This window comes from Dermochelys coriacea, chromosome 11 (genome assembly GCF_009764565.3).
Source record: "Dermochelys coriacea isolate rDerCor1 chromosome 11, rDerCor1.pri.v4, whole genome shotgun sequence".
NCBI classification, from domain to species: Eukaryota; Metazoa; Chordata; order Testudines; family Dermochelyidae; genus Dermochelys; species Dermochelys coriacea.
The window spans coordinates 36,653,543-36,673,082 of NC_050078.2; the positions used below are offsets into that span (position 1 = coordinate 36,653,543).

At 41.2% G+C, this 19,540-nt stretch overlaps 1 protein-coding gene across 5 annotated transcripts in view; it reads right to left on the minus strand.

The window, feature by feature from the left end:
- The window catches only part of LOC119863247 (sodium channel protein type 2 subunit alpha-like), a 111,226-nt gene that overhangs the window by 25,311 nt on the left and 66,375 nt on the right, over nt 1-19,540 (minus strand). The window lies entirely within an intron of this gene.

The following is a 19,540-nucleotide window of genomic DNA, read 5'->3' on the forward strand; positions in this document are numbered from 1 at the left end:
TGCAGTGGTAGTCAAAAAACTAACAATATTAGGAACCATTGAGAAAGTGATAGATTACAAAACAGAAAATATCATAATGCCACTATATAAACTGATGCTGCACTCAGACCTTGAATACTGTGTGCAGTTCTGATTGCACCATCTCAAAAAACATGTATTGGTTTTAGAAAAGGTACAAAACAGGGCAACAAAAATGATGAGGGGTATGAAACAGTTTCCATATGAGGAGAGATTAAGACTGGTTCAGTTTAGAAAAGAGACAATTAAGGGGGATATGATAGATGTCTATAAAATCAAAAAAGGTGTGGAGAAAGTAAATAAGGATGTATTAATTATTACTTCACATAACACAAGAACCAGGGATTACCCAATTAAATTAATAGCAGGTTTAAAACAAACATAAAGATGTATTTCTTTGAACAATGAACAGTCAACCCTTTGAAATCTTTGCCAGGGGATGTTGTGAAGGTCAAAAGTATAAATGGGTTTAAAAAAGAATTAGATAAGTTCAATGATGGTGGGTCCATTAATTACTATTAGTCTAGATGGCCAGGGATGCAACCCCAGTGTCTGTGTGTACCTTTGACTTCCAGAATCTGGGACTAGACAACAGAGGATGGATCAGTGAATAAATTGCCCTGCTCTGTTCATTCCCTCTGAAGCATCTGGTCTGGCCATTGTTGGAAGACAGGATATTGGGCTAGATGGACTATTGATTGGTCTGACCCAATATGTTTTTAAGAAGCTGGGATTCAAAAGATGTGCATTCTGCCTGTCTGTTTTCCTGGCATCAGATGACCATGTTAGATGATTGAAATGCTTTGGAGAGGGCCAGTTTCCTTCTGGATGTTTCATCTGCTGGACTTTCCTGGCCAGAACTTGCAAGGACAGGCAGAAGAGATGCAGGTGCTTCTCCTTAAGGAGGCTCTTGAGGCTAAACCCTCCAGTGATGGGCACTAATCAGATCCAAGGTCTAAGAGGCCAGTCTCGGTTGCTGTGAAACCCAGGCCACTTCTGGCTTCAGCTTTAAGTACCAAGCGGGTTGATCTGTGTATTTCACCAGATTCCATGCCACCCAGGTCTTCAGCTCCAACTTCGACCTCTGTCCAGTTCCAGCTCCATCTTCAGGTCCATAGAAGACATTTACTTTGACTGATGTACACACCATTTGGCTTCTGAGGGCTTCTTGGATCTGAATGAGAGGAAGAGACAGGCTTTATCAGTTCTGAGTTCAGTGTCGATTCTCCTGAAAAAAGGAGAAGAGCAGAGGAGATTATTAGTCTTTCTCCTGGTCTGTCTACACCAGGGATTGGCAAATTTTGGCATGTGGCCTGTCAGGGAAATCCGCTGGCAGGCCGGGATGGTTTGTTTACCTTCAGCATCCATAGGTTCGGCTGATCGCAGCCCCCATTGGCCTGGAACGGTGAACCACGGCCAGTGGGAGCTGCAATTGGCCAAACCTGAGGACGCTGCAGGTAAACAAACTGTCCTGGTCTGCCTGCGGATTTCCTGATGGGCCACATGGCAAAGGTTGCCGATCCCTGGTCTACACCTTCTTCTAAGACTCCTACTGTGTCCCCACAAAGGGTTTTCTCTCCGTTTATTTCTCTTCACTCTCTGGGTCCATTACTATCTCCAGTACGGTCCATCACTGATCCAAGGCCAGATCAGTGTTTAGAGGATGACAGAGGAAGAATAAAGAGATTGTTTCTTCCTGCTTCTTCTGTTTGGTCTTCCTCCTGCAGGTATGTTCTCACATCACAGTTGTGTGGGAGACTGGCAGTCCTGGAGTCCATGGACTTATTGAGTGCTGCCACCGGAATTTTTCAATTGTCCTCCTTATGGATGGAGAGGTGATATGGGAAAAGATGGCACTGTTTGTGCAGGATTTGCCAGATGACAAAAGGAATTAGCAAATGTGATCCCAATGGAGGTCAAAATGTGGCAAAGCATGCTTTTGGAGTTTCTTTAGACACCTTGAACTCTTCTGCCAGAGCACTGGCACATGAAGTTACCTGGAGAAGACAAGCTTAGCTATGTTGCTCTTCTCTGGCTCAGGATATGAGAATTGAGGTAGAGGATGGTCTTTTAAGTGAAAAGGCAAATGAGTTTCTGGAAAAGCTGAAGGAGACAAGATCGAAAGCTGCTATTTGGGTTTTGATTTCTTTTACCAGGAGAAGACCTTTGACTACTCATTTCGGTTGTCAGAAACACATTTCCCATTGAATCAAAGACATCAGTAACAACACCAACAGGCTACATCTTTCCAGAGCCAACACAAGAAGAAGTCTTTCAAATCAAATCCTAAATCTAAACAATCTGCTTCCTCCCTGTTGTCTCTGGTGAACAACCAAGCCTCAGATCTGCTGATAGGATCCAGAGTCCAGAACCAATCAGTGTGGATCCTTCCCTTACTCTGTTTGGAAAAGGCTAGCATATTTTCTCATCAGATGGAGAGTTGTTTCATAATACATTGGACAAATGGGTGCTAGAAATTATAGAAAAGAACTAGGTCATTCAATTTGAGAAACTGCCCCCATTCAATTCCTTGTACCCTACCCTTTTCACGGAACCTTCACATGAGGCTATTTTACTTTCAGAAGTGCAGAAATTCCTTCTGATAGGAGCTGTTGAGAAGGTATCTAAAACCTGAGAGGTTGAGTTTTATTCAAGAGACTTTTTGGTACAGAAAAAGTACAGTTTCATCTGATTTTAGATTTAAGGAATCTGAAAAAATACGTAATTGAAACTTCCATATGCATGTTAGCTCCGGCCTCCATAATCCCTTCACTTTTAGCTTTAGACTGGTTTGTGATGCTTGAGTGAAAGAACACATATTTTCATATTTCTGTCCAATATAGTCATCAAAAGTACCTTCTTTCAAGGTGTTGGGAGGCCATTTCCAATACAACATGCTCCCATTTGGCCTGTTAACCACACTAATAGTGTTTACAAAGTGCCTTTCTGTAGTAGTGGCTTATATGAGAAAGCAGTGTATTTTTGTTTACCCATAATTGAGTGATTGACTGTTGAAGGCTGCTGTTTGCAAGGATCTATCAAGCCACACTGTTGTACAACCACCCTTTTTTCAGACTTGGAGATGCTTCTGAATGTCAAAAAGATGAATTTCTGCCCAACTCAGAGAACTACATTCATTGACTCCATATTGGACTTGTTTGTAGGAAAAATGTTTTTACCAGAGGACAATTTTTTAAAAATAGTGCAGTCTGTTTTAAACTCTCAAATATGTCTAACACAGAAAGTAATTTTCTTCCTGGGTCTCATGGCAGCTAAGACTTACATCATGCTGTTTGCATATCTCAGAATGAGGCCAATGCAGCACTGGACATCTCAGGTTTACAGGCCAAAGCTGGACAATCTTCAATTGTTAGTTAATAACCTTTGAGACATTCTGGACTCACCTGTCTCTCCTTTGGGATTTTATTTGGTTTTTATCTACATTTGTGAAGTCAGCATTTGAACCCTTGGCTGAGTGTTTGTGTATTAAAATAGCATTCATTTTTGCCATAACATCAGCCAGAAGGGTGAGGGAACTAAAGGCCTTGGAGCTGATCCACCGTACATCTTTTCATAAAGAAGGTTCTTAGACCTGATCCTAAGGTTATGCCAAAAGTCATTTCTGAATGTCACATTAATCACACAATTAATTTGCTGGTATTTGTTCCAAGGCCACCTAGTAATAAAGGGGAATCAGTTTGAAACATTTTAGATAGAAGAACTCTTGCATATTATTTAAATAGAACTAAAATTTTTTGAAAATCCTCTAGATCAGGGGTTGGCAACCTTTCAGGAGTGGTGTGCCAAGTCTTCATTTATTCGCTTTAATTTAAGGTTTCGTGTGCCAATAATACATTTTAACATTTTTTAGAAGGTTTCTCGCTATAAGTCTATATATTATATAACTAAACTATTGTCGTATGTAAAGTAAACAAGGTTTTCAAAATGTTTAAGAAGCTTCATTTAAAATTAAATTAAAACGCTGATCTTACACTGCCGGCCCGCTCAGCCCGCTGCCAGAGTGGGCCTGCGGCCGGGACGCCAGCTGGCAAGGGGCTGGCAGCCAGAACCCTAGAATGGCAGCGGTCTGAGCGGGGCCTGCAGCCTGGACCTCAGACTGGCAGTGCGCTGAGCGGCTCAGCCTGCTGCCACTCAGCCTGCTGCCGATCTGGGGTTCCATCCGCTGGCTCCTGCCAGCAGGGTCCCGGCTGCCGGCCCCTCTCAGCCCGTTGCCAGCCCTGCCCACATAGAGTGGTACCTACCTTCTCCCTGGTTCTAGCCCATTCTCTTCCTCTCTCTCTGCACTGAGCTGAGGGTGGGAGTGCACTGAGCACAGGGCTGGGGGTTAAGGAGCAGGCTGGGGGTTGGGGTGTAGGGTCTGGCCAGGTCCTAGAATGAGGGAGGGGGCTCAGGGTTGGGGCAGGAGGTTTGGGTGTGGAGTGCTTACCTAGGTAGCTCCCATTTGGTGCGAGGGGTGCAGGTGGGAATGTGAGGGGGGTGCAGGAGCTCCCATTTGGTGGAGGTGAGAATGTGGGGGTGCAAGAGTCAGGGCAGGGGTCTGCAGGTGTGTGAGGAGGGTGCAGGAGTCAGGGCAGAGGTCTGGGGGCATGTGAGGGGGGTGCAGGAGTCAGGGCATGGGGTGTGGGGGGGCTGGGTATGTGTGGGGGTGCTGGAGTCAGGGCTGGGGTGGTGGTGGGGGTACAGGGGTTGGGGCAGAGGGCAGGGGTGAATGTGGAGGGGGTGTAGGGTCAGGGCAGAGGGCTGGGGTGAGGGCTAGGGTCATGGGGGTGCTCCCAGCCCCCTGCCCAGAGCGGCTCAAGGCAGTGGGCTGGAGGGAATTACCCTGATTCCACCCCCCCCATCCCCAAGGCCGCCCCCACCTCTTCTCCGCCTCCTCCCCGGAGCAGCGAGCATGCTGTGGCTCCGCTTCTCCCCCTCCCCCGCAAAGGCCATCAGCTGATCAGCGGCAGGGAGAGGAGGGGCAGGAACCCAGCATGCTGGGGGAAGAGGTGGGGGGAGGGGGAGTTTGCCTGCCCTGCAGCAGCAGCTAGCAGGACCAAGCTTCTTCACCCTGCCCTGGTGGGGGAGGGGAGGTGGAGAAGAGCAGGCCGGGGCGGGCAGGATTTTTAATGGCACGCTGCTGCCTGCCGGGTCCTGGCCTGGCTTCGGCAGCAGGCTGAGTGGGGCCAGCAGCTGGGACCCAGCAGGCAGCAGTGTGCCATTAAAAATCGGCTCGCGTGCCATCTTTGGCACGCATGCCATAGGTTGCCGACCCCTGTTTTAGGTTATTCGTCTCTTATTCTAAGAATCATATGGATCATACTCTGTCTCCCCAGATTTTTTCTGGATGGATAAAGGAATCTATTGTTGAATGTTACATGTTCGCAGAAATTCCTGTACCTACAACAGTACGATCTCATTCAACCAGAGCTGTGGCAATGCCTTTTGCTTATCCTGCACAAGTCCCTGTTACTAAAATTTGCAGGGCTTCAAGCTGAAGTTCTGTGCACACTTTTTCTAAACTTATGCTCTCAATTTGGCTTCAATGGCTGAAAGGCAGGCCATTCATCTCATTTTAAGATAGACAGTCCTGGTTTTAAATGGTTTGTCCCCAGTCTTGTAGGTTCGTGTCAGCAGCGGTGGGCCCACCACCATTCTGGGAAGTACTGGAATGCCTGGTATTCAGGAGGTTTGTGAGTGGCCGTCCTAAGAGCTGATGCTAGATTTGATAGAGCGGTGCTTCTATGTTCCTTCATTGAGAAGACTATGTTCCTTCATTGAGATTCTTTTAAGTATTGATTATCAAACTATTGCATAAGTGGGAATATGCAAAGCCACTCAAAATGGTTACTTGTAGGTTACTTGTAACCAGAGTTCTTAGAGGTGGCTCTACATATATATTATATTTCCCACCCTCCTTCTCCACTTTCTCAGAGTCCTTTTATTTTTTTTCTCTGAGTTGGCAGTGGAAGGAACTGAGGTGTTAGAGGGCGCTGTGCCCCTTTATAGAGCTTTGCCCTCAGAACATTCAGAGATACTGACGGGGGGTGGGTAAAAGTGGGCGCACCATTAGGCACCACTAGGCAGTGGAATACCCAGAAGCATGAATATTCAGAGCCATCGCAAAGAACTCTAGTTGCAAGTAACTTTCATTTAATGCACATGAGGATTCCCACTGAGTTCCCATTGACTTGAGTTGGATCGAGTCTCAGTGCCTAAAATTACTCATGGGGGTATGTTTTTGCAGGATTGGGGCCTTAGTTGGGCTACACCTTGAAGCTGACAGATACCATAGTTCTATTTCCTTAGACTTGGTGTTGTATGTTATGGTTATATGAAATGCAATACCACCCATCCCTATTTTGTTTTGATGTGAACGTCATATAAAATAATAATTTTGTTATAATAAAGGACACTACATTTGTTACAAGAAAATGTCACTGGACTCAAATACTGTTGCATGTTAATAATCTGCTCTTGCTGGATACATGTAGTCACACAGCCAAGTACTTTACAAACAATATCCATTAAAGCATTTACAGATAATTGGTTTTCAAAGTAGGAAATCCTGATCCTATTTTAGTAATTGTACTTCTGTTATCTTGAAAGACATGAATTTAAATTTTTCACCTGTTAGGTGTTGATGCAGCAGAATTTAAAATTTTCATTTGATAGTTGGTGATTGTAGCATTAATGGACATGATTTCTGATTGGAAGATCACATCTCTTTAGTGCTTTGATCTACAAGAGACCAGTTTGTCCAGAAGTATTGTTTTTGAAAAGAACACTGGATAACGTATTTCTTATTTCCAACTAGTGGCTGATTTTGATGATTTTTTTTTTTACTGGTACATAAAAATCAGCCATTGAACAAACTGCTTGACTCACACTGGAGTAAAACTTTTAAAAAGGGTGTTTTCTTGTTCTCTCTCTCTCTCTCTCTTTTCTGATAAAGAATGCTGTAAAGAAAACGACTTATTTTTAATTTATTAAAAAGTGTTCCATAAAGCAAAAGATATTGGGAGATAAGGAAATGATCTGGTTTTATGGTAGATCACATGGTCAGGCAGATCTCTTAACCAGGTTTAGGTGAGCAATTCCTCTCTTCCCAGATAAGATAGTTTTAAGCATTTTTGTAAGAATTTCCAATTTTGTTGATAGAAAATTGCAGGATTACATTTCAGTATCCAGCCCTGCCCAAAGACACTGTTGCAGTGAATTAAAGTCACCTGTGCTACATAATGATTAGCTGAGCCACCTTTGATGTCAGAGTCGTATTGCATAACTATGATGGTAATGAAATAAAAATCAAATTCATAGGATTTTTCCTGAAATAGAAAAATCTCTGAGAAATAGAACAATCCAAAAAAATCCACTTAAAGTTATTTTTAGAAACCATCCTTCTCTTAAAATATTGTGTGAGCCATCATATACATGAAACATACAGGCAAGGTGTGAGGAGGGTAAGATAATTACCTCAGGATTTGGATAACATTGCAAACTATTCTACCTTTACTTGGCTACCAGGATATCATCACACCTCCCTCCTCATTCGCCCCATCCTGATGTGCATCCTTTTAGTTTACAGGAGGAATAACTAGGTATCAAACATGTATGTATGTATATATTCTTAATTAGGCATGATTGAGCTCATTGTTTATTATAAACATAAAAATATACTATGTATGTATTATAAAACACAAATAGTGCATGTGTATGTGCATGCATGTATGTGGTGTAACGTGTAAAATATATATATAAAATCTCTCACACACTTTCTGTTTAATATTTTGCCGAAATCCAGTTTAACTCAATTTTCATAATAGGCTTTAATAATAATATTAATTCAATGATTTTCAAAATTAAAATATGTTAAATAACTATGAGTATTGTCTCTAAATTGGTAACATTTATGAATAATTTAATTACTAATCTTCAATATCAGAAAATGATGAAAATCATAAGCATCAAAATATTGAAAGTAGATATATTTAAACCAAAAAAAGAATACGGTTTTGTATTTTGTAGACAAAGACATTTAAAACACAAGAAAATAATGTGGATTATATGACATATTTTAGGATTTTGCTTTCAGCATTTCATTGTGGATATCATCTACGTAGCAAAGGAAGAAAAATTGATAGTTACTAGCACATAACCTAAATGGGAGTGGAGGGGAAAGAAAAATGGGGTGGGGGAAGTGTCCCTTTTAAAAAGGAAAAGTAAGATTTGGGAACTCGTACTCTAATTATATATGTTTATTTACTAAGAAATAATTATAAAACGGAATTTCTTCCTGTCACTGCTATTGTGAACTGTTGCTTCATTAAATGATGTTAAACTGTACATGATGAGAATAATAATAATATATATTTAAACTAGGTAGAATGGAACTCATTTATGGCCTCATCCTTCACCACTGAAATCAGTAAGAGACTAGTCACTGACATCAAGGGTCATAGAATAAAGGCTGATAACTATCAATCATTAATACTTCCAATCATTGTCAATGAAAAGTAAAGTCAGTTCTTTAACTGTTCTTGCCCAACACAGGACTCCGTTGCCACTATTCCAGACATCACAATTGTTACATTTGTTAAACAGCAAATGAGAGAAGAGTAGTTTATTTTCATTACTATAAGAAAGAGTGCAATTCCTTAGCCTGCTCTTCATTTATGTTTCAGGCAATCACAAGTGTCGAAAATCAAGTGAAGTAAATTACAAACCCCCCTAAAATTAAGAAAGAATGTTTGTAGTTTAGAAAAAGTTTTAATGCTGATTTTTCTAATAGTAATACAATAAAAATATCAAAAAAGTTCAAGGCATTGTATGGATTACAAAATAATTCTTTGTCAAATTGTCCTTTCATTTTATGCATAGGATTATCAGCCTCTAGAATTTCCCATTCCCTGTAGATACTGATCAGTACCTGCAGAGAGGTGTCTTATTCTATACAGGGATACTTTTGAAACTATTTGTTTATGATGCAGCATTCTAAAGGCCTGAATCAGCAAAACAACATGCTTAAATTAGGGGAGAACCTCCTCTCCCGACCCCTAGAGTATCAAGGAAAATCTACTTCTATGGGCTTAGTGTTGTTCTGAAAAAAAAATATAATTATACACATTATTGTATAGAATGTGACGAATAGGCATAAATAGTAATGCTTTAGTAACAACCAGAATATTTGAGTAACTACATTCATTAGAGTGTATAGTGAGCCTACGTACTCTTCTTTTGAAAGTAGTACATTTTCTATTTTCAACAGTTTAAATCATCAAAACAAATCTTGACCAACAGCATGTTGTTGGCCCATTTCCAACAGAATGCATTCACTTAAGACCCGTTCTTGCCCCCATTTAATTTTGCTCTAGTTTTCAATGGGAGCAGGAGCCGGCTGCTAAAATTTGAAGCTTTACAAAGTGCTTCATGATTCAAAGTGACAATAATATAAATAAAGGGACTCAGCCATTACAAATTGCCTTTAATAATCCAGCTATTCGTTTCAAACTTTGAGTTTTGACTGTTACAAATTGCTGTCTGATTTGGTTGACAAAATATAATGTAAATAAAGGAATTCCGTATTCAAAATTGCCTGGAACCAAACCATTAATCTCAAATATCATTAAGTTTGCATGTATACTATGAAAATAACTTGCTAATTGTGTCTTAGAGCTTTATTCTGGTCTTTTGGATTAGCTCAAGCATATCTTGATTTATATCATGATATTTGCCCTGAAACTGAAACAGTGTGTATGCTACACAGTACTGTGAATTTGTATGAGCGCATAAGGTCCAGTAAGGTAGATTTTAGTTATTGCCCAGTTAAGATCAAGTAAAAATATAGATGTCAAATATCTAAACCATACATAATTTTAACATTGAAGGCTCAGTTATGTCTCCTATGAGGCAAAATCTTCTTATGAGCAGGTGCATGACCTGAATTGTGGCATTTTTCTTTTGAAAGACATATTGTGCCACAATGCCTCCTGGGTATGTGGGGAGGACAGCGCAGATTTAATCTTGCTAAATCTTTAACAAGATGGGTCAAATGCTCCCCTCAGCATAGCCATCTTGTTACATTGGAGGATGTAAGGAAGGCATCCCTGTGACTTCTCTTTTCTGTAGTCCACTCAAAATTTTGATACTAACCCTGCAGTTGGATTCTTATCTGTGCAGATTCCCTTTGAAGCCAGTGGGGCTCCATGTGGGCACAACATTTTGTCCCTATGGGTCCAGTTGCAGGATTGGAGCCTTAGTCCTTGAAGCTGCAATCATGTCAAATTCTACTCAGAGCTACACTGATATAAATCCACAGCAATCCTGTTAAAGTCATTAGAGTTGTTCCAGATTTACACTGGTATTAAAGCAGAAACAGGTGCATCACTTTTATAAATGTTATAAACTTTTATAAAACTTATCAATTTTTGCGTCATATTTGCTATTATCAGTCGTGAGAGTTCTGTCAGTTATGCTGCAATGGAGAGCACATTTGCCTTTTATTTAAAATAAAACAGTGGATAAATGTAACAGAGCAACTTTTTAAAAAGAAATGTTCATTGCTTAAGTTACTCTGATTTATATTGAGTAATGTGAGTTCCAGATTTGAAACACAGACTCAGGTATCATAACATGTGCATTCCAAAATAATTGTATTTGACAGAAGAATTTTATTATGCAAATGTTTTTTAGTTTCTTTGGTTTTTGGAAGAGAATGTTTGTAAAGGTTTATTTTTGGCAGTTCTGTTCTCTCTTCTCTTCTTCTGTGAAGTGTTTTTTGTTTTACTATTTGCTTCTGCTGAATATTACTTTTGGCATAAATTATGTGTCCTGTTCATATGCAGTTTATGAAAATTCAAGATATGTGGGTGCCCAAATGAATACAGAATATCACTTAGTACCTAGCACATTTGCATTAAGCATTTCAAAATATAAATAAATGTAAATATTTTTGTGAAAAAGTAGATTTCGAAATGTTCCAATTATTTTCATTAAGGAATGTGACAATAAGCATTACATAAATCACCTAGAACTTCGTTTATTAAAACAATATATTTATAAGGGCTGAATCAAAAAGGGTTGTTTTTATATTTTTTAAAACTGTGCATGCTCCCTTTTTTCTTTGTTCTTTTTAAAGTTAAACATTCCTTTAATGTTTTGATCCATATTACCAAAACCTGTAGAGCATGCAGTTACTGTTAAAGTACTTTATAAAAAATATCTAGAAGAGTCATTATGAGTCAAATGTATGTTGGGGTTGCCAGTCTTGCCTGACCATGCTGTGATGTGAGTCACATGACTCAGCAGAGAGCAGCTGTGCACATTTCTACTATCTTGCAATGGATGGGGAAGGAACATAGCTGAGTAGCATGCAGGCCAGTCAATATCCATTAGAAAAGTGATTGTATATGTATAATTTGCTTAGGTAACCTGTGTAAAAGTGGTGATATGTTGCTCTACCTGGTTAAAAAGCACCAGAGCTGCATTCTTGATTGCTCCAGCTTGGTTTTACCCCTGTGAGAAGTAAGAACGGTAGGCAGTGAAGTTCAAGATTACAGTACCTCTACTTTTCTTCTCTTTGGAAACTCTAATTTAAACATGGCTTCAAAACAGTCAAAATATATTTACTAAATATTTTATCAGTTGGCAAAACGGAGTATACATATTGGCTGACAACAGAGTTCAACAAACATTCCTAGGGATCTACTGTAAGTTTATATCTAGTATCAGATTAATATAAAATATAGGAGCTGCAGCTAATAACTGTTCTGCAAAATTGTGGTTCACAATCAAGAAACAAAAATGAACTAACTACATAATAATATGGCTAGCACAGATTTTGAAAGTATATGATAGCTTTAAAGATAAATCTTAAACATTATTTTAACTCTTGGCAGAATATTCTTTGAATTTTTATGCTTAAATTGTTTACTCTTCATTTAATTGACCATGTGCATATATTATCGTTCTAAACTGAATGCATACAATAAGCAAAATACTTTTAGGTTTTCTGTTGTATAGTTCCTGTTTCCATTCTTTTAACAATGATAGAAGTTACATGTAGAAATACCTCACAAAACGGTGAATTCTCCTTGAATTTCTATCCAAATTAGATACTGTGAGGTACTGTATTATGTACAAAAATATTTTAACGTTATTATTTTATGTATATTTCTAACGTTTCTTGATCCACTTGGGAAGTAATGGGCCAGCTGGATGGTTGGTCCTGTCCCATCAGTGGCATTTGAGACAGTGGATTGACACATTACAGATCCAACCTATCAAGCACTCTAAAGAAGCTGATACTTTGGATGGTATAGTGCAGAGATAGGGCTAACTATGGCCCACGGGCCACATCCAGCCTGTGGGACCCTCCTGTCCAGCCCCTGAGCTCCTGGCCCGGGAGGCTAGCCCCCGGCACCTCCCCTGCTGTTCCCTGTCCCCCGCAGCCTAAGCTCACTGCGCTGCTGGCACAATGCTCTGGGTGGGGGGCTGTGAGCTCCTGCCGGGCAGCACAGCTGCAGAGGCACGGCCTGACCCGGTGCTCTGTGCTGCATGGTGCTGTGGCTGGCTCCAGCCGGGCAGCGCAGCTGCCTGTCCTGGTGCTCTGGGTGGTGCGGCTGTAGCACCGCCAGCCACCAGTGCTCCAGGCAGGGTGGTAAGGGGGCAGGGAGCAGGGAGAGTTGGATAGAGGGCAGGGGAGTTTGGAGTGTGGTCAGGGGGCGGGGTTGTGGATAGGGGGCGGGGTGGTCAGAGGGTGGGAAACGGGGGGGTTGAATGGGGGCAGGGGTCCCCAGGGGGCAGTCAGGAAGGAGAGGGGGGTTGGATGGGGCGGCGGGGGGCAGTCAGGGGCAGGGGTTCCAGGGGCCGTCAAGGGATAGGGAGAAGGGGTGGTTAGATGGGGCAGAGGTCCCAAGGGGGTAGTCAGGAATGAGAGGAAGGGTTGGATGGAGCGGTGGGGGACAGGGGCCGGGAGGTCTGGAGGCAGTCAGGGGATTAGGAGCAGGGGGTGGTGGATGGGGGGGTTGGATGGGGCAGGAGTCCCGGGGGGGGCATCAGGGGCAAGATGCAGGGGGAGGTTGGATAGGGGTTGGGGCCTGGGCCATGGCTGGATGTTTGGGATGGCACAGCCTTCCCTAACTCGCCCTCCATACAATTTCGGTAACTCGATGTGGCCCTCAGGCCAAAAAGTTTGCCCGCCCCGGTGTAGTGCCATTTGGGAAGGAACTGGCCCTTTGAATTGGCCAGGTGGCAGGGAAGGGGAATTCAGGCTCTTGGTTTGCAAAGCTGTGAACACACTGATCAGGTCATTACGGGTGATGATATACGATGATATATTGAAACTGCATGGTCATTCACAGCTGTAGGAAGGGACAACACCTTCTCTCTTTCTACTATTTACTGATCTTGGGTGAAATCCTGGCCCCATCAAAGTCAACGAGAGGCCAGGATTTCAGTCCTTGTTCTGAGGATTAGGGGGCATAGATGTTAAAGAATCATTTTAATGTTGCTAACCTGAACTATTTATTGCTGATTTCAGATATTAACTTGAGACTTATTTCTCCAATTTTATGATGATTCATATAATATATATGTATGCGGTGAATTCTGCTTAATAGCATTCCATATATTAACAACTTCTGGTTAATAGCAACATTTTGGTGGGAACCATTCCTGTCCCATTGACCTTAGTGTTAATGGGATTTGGATATTGGCAACAGCATGACGCTTATTAAGAAAGGCCCCAGGTGCAGGTTTGCAAGGCTGCAGCCAGGGCAGGAAGAGTTGGGATGTGCTTTCCCTGGCTGCAGCCCCGCAAACCTGCCTGCAGCAGGTGCTCAGCACATTCCAGTGTTTTCCTTCTGGGGCTGCAGCCCTGCAAACTTGTCTGTTCACAGGGACCTCACAGGAGGTAAGGTCTGTGGGAAGGACAGTAGCAGGGAAGGACTGTGCCACCTGGAAGTGGGAGCTGCACTGTCTCTCTCTCTGCACTCTCCAGGCTTTGACTTGATGAGGAGCTGCACCCAAGGAAGGAAGCCCATGGAACATGCTGATCCCTAATCCCCAGAAAGCACAGGGAGAGGTACTGTGCAGCTCTGTGAGCCCCCAGTACCTCCACTTCCTGTAGAAAGCCCTGGCGTCTGGGCTGCTGCTCCTCTTCCCGCTGCTGCCCTGTGCACAGGCTGGTTTACAGGGCTGAAGCCAGGGAAGGCATGTCCCAGCACTTCCTTCCCTGGCTGCACCCTTGCAAACTTGACTTCCACTTATTGGCAACTGCCAGATAATGGCAACTTTTTGCTGGCAATTGAGGGTTGCTAATAAGAAGAATCTTCAAAATAAGCATCACTTGTGGTCAGGAATCTTGGCATTCTGACTGATTCAGGCCTTTTCTTCAGATCGTCATGAATCTGCAGTTGCAAAGTCAGCTTTCCACTAACTGAAAAAAATATCTAGAATTCATTTCTTCTTCTTCGTTGCACCAATACTAACTCCGACTTCTGATCTCCCAGATTGTTTACGGTAATAGTATTCTTGCTGGCATTTTAATCTACTCAATATTTGTTAACTGGTACAGAATACAATAGCTAGGATTCTGATGTATGCGAAGGTTAACCCACTCCATACATTGTATTGATCAGCCATATTTTATATTGGGATTAAAGTCTATAGGCTAAATTGAACCTCTTCTAAGAGACACCAGTTACCTTTTAAAATTAGATACTTTTTCTGGCCCATCAGCAAACGTCATCTGAATTTCTCTGCATTTTCAATGCTGAAATGGATTACTTTCATTGTTTTATCTGTTTGCTGTTGTGCACCTACTTTTTTGCAAGCATAAGCCTGGTCAATTAAAAAATAATCCTGCCTTCTTCCACTTTAAGTATAAACTGAAGGCATATTCATTTTCACTCAGTTCAGCTCAACTATTAACTCTACACCATGGATTAACTTTTAATTTCCTTGAGCTAAATCGTATTCCCCACATTAAGCCCAAATAAATAGTCTTGGTGTTATCACAAGGTGCTACCCAGGAGCTGGCTGAAAAGGCATACCCCATATCAGCATAGTACCAGAACCCACTAAGCAACTTCTACTGCATATTCAAGGCAGTAGAATCTTGAATTGTAATCTTCCTGGATGCTGCATCCTGTGGCATGGTTGGGAGAAAAAGATTTGTCTGATAGATCCATGTAATAACATATTACACCCTGCTCCCCAAAACCACCTTTGCCTTGGGCAGGTGAAGCTATGCTCCCAAAAATGGCTCCCTGCATCCAGCCCCATACTCCACAAAGTGGCACTACGATAGTTCCACCTATGTTCAGGGTCTTCTATGTTCAAATAGGGATTGGGGGGAGCGCATTCCCCAGTGTTACTAGAAAGTGATTTGTGATGTCTCAAGGCACTGTAAAAATTTTGCTGCTTTCATTGTTGTAAATGAAAATTTCAAACGAGGCAGTTTTTTTTTTAAAATTAAGACCTGAAATTCACAGGCAAAAATGTGTGTGCAGCTGCCAAGTGTATAAGTGCGTGTGGGGTATTTTAGGGTCCAAATGGGAAAGGTATGCCGGGTGCACTGAGTAGATGCTACCAGGGAGTCTGTCAGAGATACAGATGGGTAGTTACAAAAGAACTGCTATATCTCCAAGAGAAACATATAACATTTATCAGAGTGTAAAAACAGGAAAATTGAAGTCCATTCTCTCAACTATCAGCAGCTGTAATTTCCAACTCAATTACTTGCTCCTGGCATCTTCCTCAGCTCCCTCCACCCACTTCTCTCATATCTTGTCAATGGAGACAGACAGTCAAATAAATGTTTTTAGTGCTCTCCCCTTAAGTATGGCTATGCCACCAAAAAAAATTAATACTTTAGTACCTGAGCCAACATAGCTTCCCACAACTCCTTCCTGGTAAAATGAAGTCCTCTTGAAGGGGGTGTCTTTTGAGAGCATTCTGATGTGCTAAGAGTACTCTAAGAACCCTGTGTGATGTTTGGGAGAAGGGAAATGCTGTCTCATCCCTTATCCCTGGTTCTAAGGTACCAGACCTTCTCCCAGCAAGGAGTTATGTTTTAATGGAATCCCTTGAGAGAGAAAGTGGAGCGGATGATATTGTATGTCTAATTTTTAAACACTGGGACAGGAAGTATGTGTAATCTTCAGCCTCCTGTGTACAGAAGACAGGGAGTAGCAGAATCATCAATATGCATGGGTTGCACTAGTGGCAACAGAATCTTCACAACTTGCTCATCAAGCCTCAGAATTGTTTCTCACATACTACCAGCAAAGGGCAGATGACAGCATTTCTACACATACAAAAGAGGTACAGATAGGGGCATCTTCTCCCACAGTGAGACCCAGAGCTAATGCAGTAGGGAGGAATGGAAAGTAATGGGGCTTGAGATAAAAGTAAACATGGAATTCCTAACTACCATGGTCCCATTCCTTAACTACCCAACACCCATTGATACACACTGTAAATGTGCATGTTGGAATGTTAGATAGCTAACCACTGCCAGTAATAGTCGACAAGCAGAGACCAGCACAAGCAGCTGGACTCCAATTTCTTTTGCTACTAGTGATTACTACAGTCCTATGGAAATCAAATTTCCAGGGCCATCCGGCCCCAATGAAGAGAGCTTGCAGATCTCTTAAGCTCCACATACTTGTGCTGATGAATTTTGCATCCTTCACCAGCCAGCTTCCATCCAGCCAAAGTCATCTGACCACTTCTCTCTTAGGTTCCTTGTATTGACTCTTGCTTGCAGTGCCAGGTTTTCCTCCCTGAAGACTTAATGATTCATCTGAAGCCTGCATCAGGAGCCTGGTTCATGCTGATATACTAAGGTCTTGGGGACTATAGTAGAGCTGACGGAAGAAAACACTTGGATAGAGAGATGGAAAGAAGGTATGGAGCCTGAAGAAGCAAACAGAGGCTGGAGAGTATGGAGTAGCTGATATGTAGAAGTCAACTATGAAGTCAAAATCCATACAGAACTTCTAGGCAGCTTTACTCTATCCCATTCCCTGACTCCAAGTGCCCTACAGAACTTATGAGCCTCCCTAGTTCCTAATGCATATCATAAACATTTAAAAAAAATTCTAAGGAATTTCTCAGAAAAATAACTTTGCTCGATTGGAGAAAAGCGCATATCATTGTATTTATCAAACACAACCATTAGAAAATTGTGAATAATGGAATATCATCTTTCCATAAACCATATCTGATATGGGATGTTGAAATATATGGCATTCTTTGAAAATATGGGAACTGTATGACTGACTGAGAGAAACTGGTCTATCATTTAACATATAAGCAAGGACATGCAGAGATTCTCTGCAGGCAATGGAAGTATGATAGTTTAGCCTGGAATACAGAGGTAGCTATATACTTATGGACAAGCATCAGCAGGGGAGAAATTCTGAGTGTGTATATGCAAGTCCAAAGGAGCATTAGAAATAACATATCTCAGAGACAGAAGTTGGAGAAGAAGGTAACACACAATATGGAATAAAATTGGAACACGAATGGACATCATGCTAGAGGCCAAGTTAGTGACACAGATGCTGGACTTGATCAAATTTATCATCAATATGCTAATGAAAAAGATTACTTCAAGGCTAGAATTCTAATGCACCTTGACTTCAAAGACTCTCCAGGGTATAAGGAAAATGAAGGAAAGGAGGAATGAGGTTCTAGGAAGAGAAAGAAGGAAAGGAGGAGTGAGGTTCTAGGGAGAGAAAGAAGGAAGTTCCTCTGAAAGACTCAAGGTCACAGAACCAGTGACTAGAACTTTGGCATGGCAGAGTGGGAAGAAAAAGGGCTTGAGAAACTAATTGACACAGCTTGCTAATGCTGTGAGCATCACATTTTCTTTAAACTGAAATGATTAGGTATGCCTAGGTGAGTGTATGGAAGCCTTAGATCTAAGTGTGTGTTTGATACCATTTAGATTGATTCTTCTCTCAGTTTTTTAGCACATTTTATTTTATTTGACATTTTTGAATCTCAGGCTGTTTCTGAGATAATTCTCTACAGTTCATACTGCTGAGAGGTCCTTCAGCTCCTGAAGGAAGTTAATGATAGGGGCTTGTGCCTAAACCCTACTTAGGTTCTTATTCAAAAGTGCCAACCAAGTATGCCATAAAGTACAGTTGGTTCTCTGGCTGTGGTGAGTCTGAACCATAGGAAGAGGCTGAATACAAAAGACAAGTTTGAGGGGCCAATGTGGCACATAATAAAGAATTATTCCTCAGAGTACAGTACGGTTCCAGGTGCCATCTATTATATGTGAATCATTAAAACAAAAAAATATAACAGACTACCCTCCTATGTGCAGTCATGAACGTGTAGCTCCTAGATAGAAAAAACAAAACCTACTTTAATGGTGAAGCATCACACACATTGAATACTTTCTGCACTCCACCCACAAGCCATACAAGAACCAGGTCTATTCTAAGTTGAGGATGTTTACAGCAACAGACTGTAGACATCTTAAAGCCCAAATTCCTGGATTTCTAATATTTTTAAAAATAATTATGTCCTTGAAATTTTGTTTTGAATTTACTTACCCTTAACTTATAATATGTACTCTGAGCTATAACTCAACTGAAAAACTGTAAAAAATTCTTTGTCTGAGAATCAAGAATCAGGGCGTAGCCGTGTTAGTGTATATCCACAAAAACAATGAGAAGTCTGATGGCACTTCAAAGACTAACAGATTTATTTGGACAAAAGTTTTCATGGGTAAAAAACCCACTTCCTCAGATGCATGGAAGAAGTGGGTTTTTTACCCATGAAAGTTATGCCCAAATAAACCGGTTAGTCTTTAAGGTGCCACTGGACTCCTTGCTGTTTTTTGTCTGAGAATATTATCTATACCCATTAATCTCCAAGGTGTCAGTCATGTCTATTTTGATGAAGCTGTTGGTTTATTGGGTTTTTTGGTTTGGTTAAAAAAATCTTTTGTCTACTTTTTGCACAATAACCAACACTTAGTTACAGTAATAATAGTATCATTTTTTCATGTAAGCTACTGCTACAGCTATATTCAATATAATGGTTAGTCTGTACTCCTGCACAGTTTTAAAGTACTGGTATAAATGACACTTCAGAAGGGATATGGAATACTCCCTATCAGCTGGCTATATTCTCTGAGCTCAAACTCTCCAGTAAGATAATTTACAACATTTTTCAGCGGGTCTAAAAATCGCTCATTGGTCTATTTATACTATGATGTCTTAGTATTCATCTTTGGAAGTTGCCCACATATATTTTTTTACTTTTCGTATAAATATATATAATGTAAAAAATTAGATCAGGTTTGTGCAGAGAGATATCCTTGAGTTCTCGATTATAATACTCAAGGGCCTTCACCAATACTCAGATTTCACAAGTTCTGATCATTGTTATAATTACTACTGAAATGATGTCTTATGAAATTTGCATCAAGTCCTAAAACTTCACACAATAAAAAAGAAAGAAATGCCTTATTTATAAATCACACAACTGCTGTAAT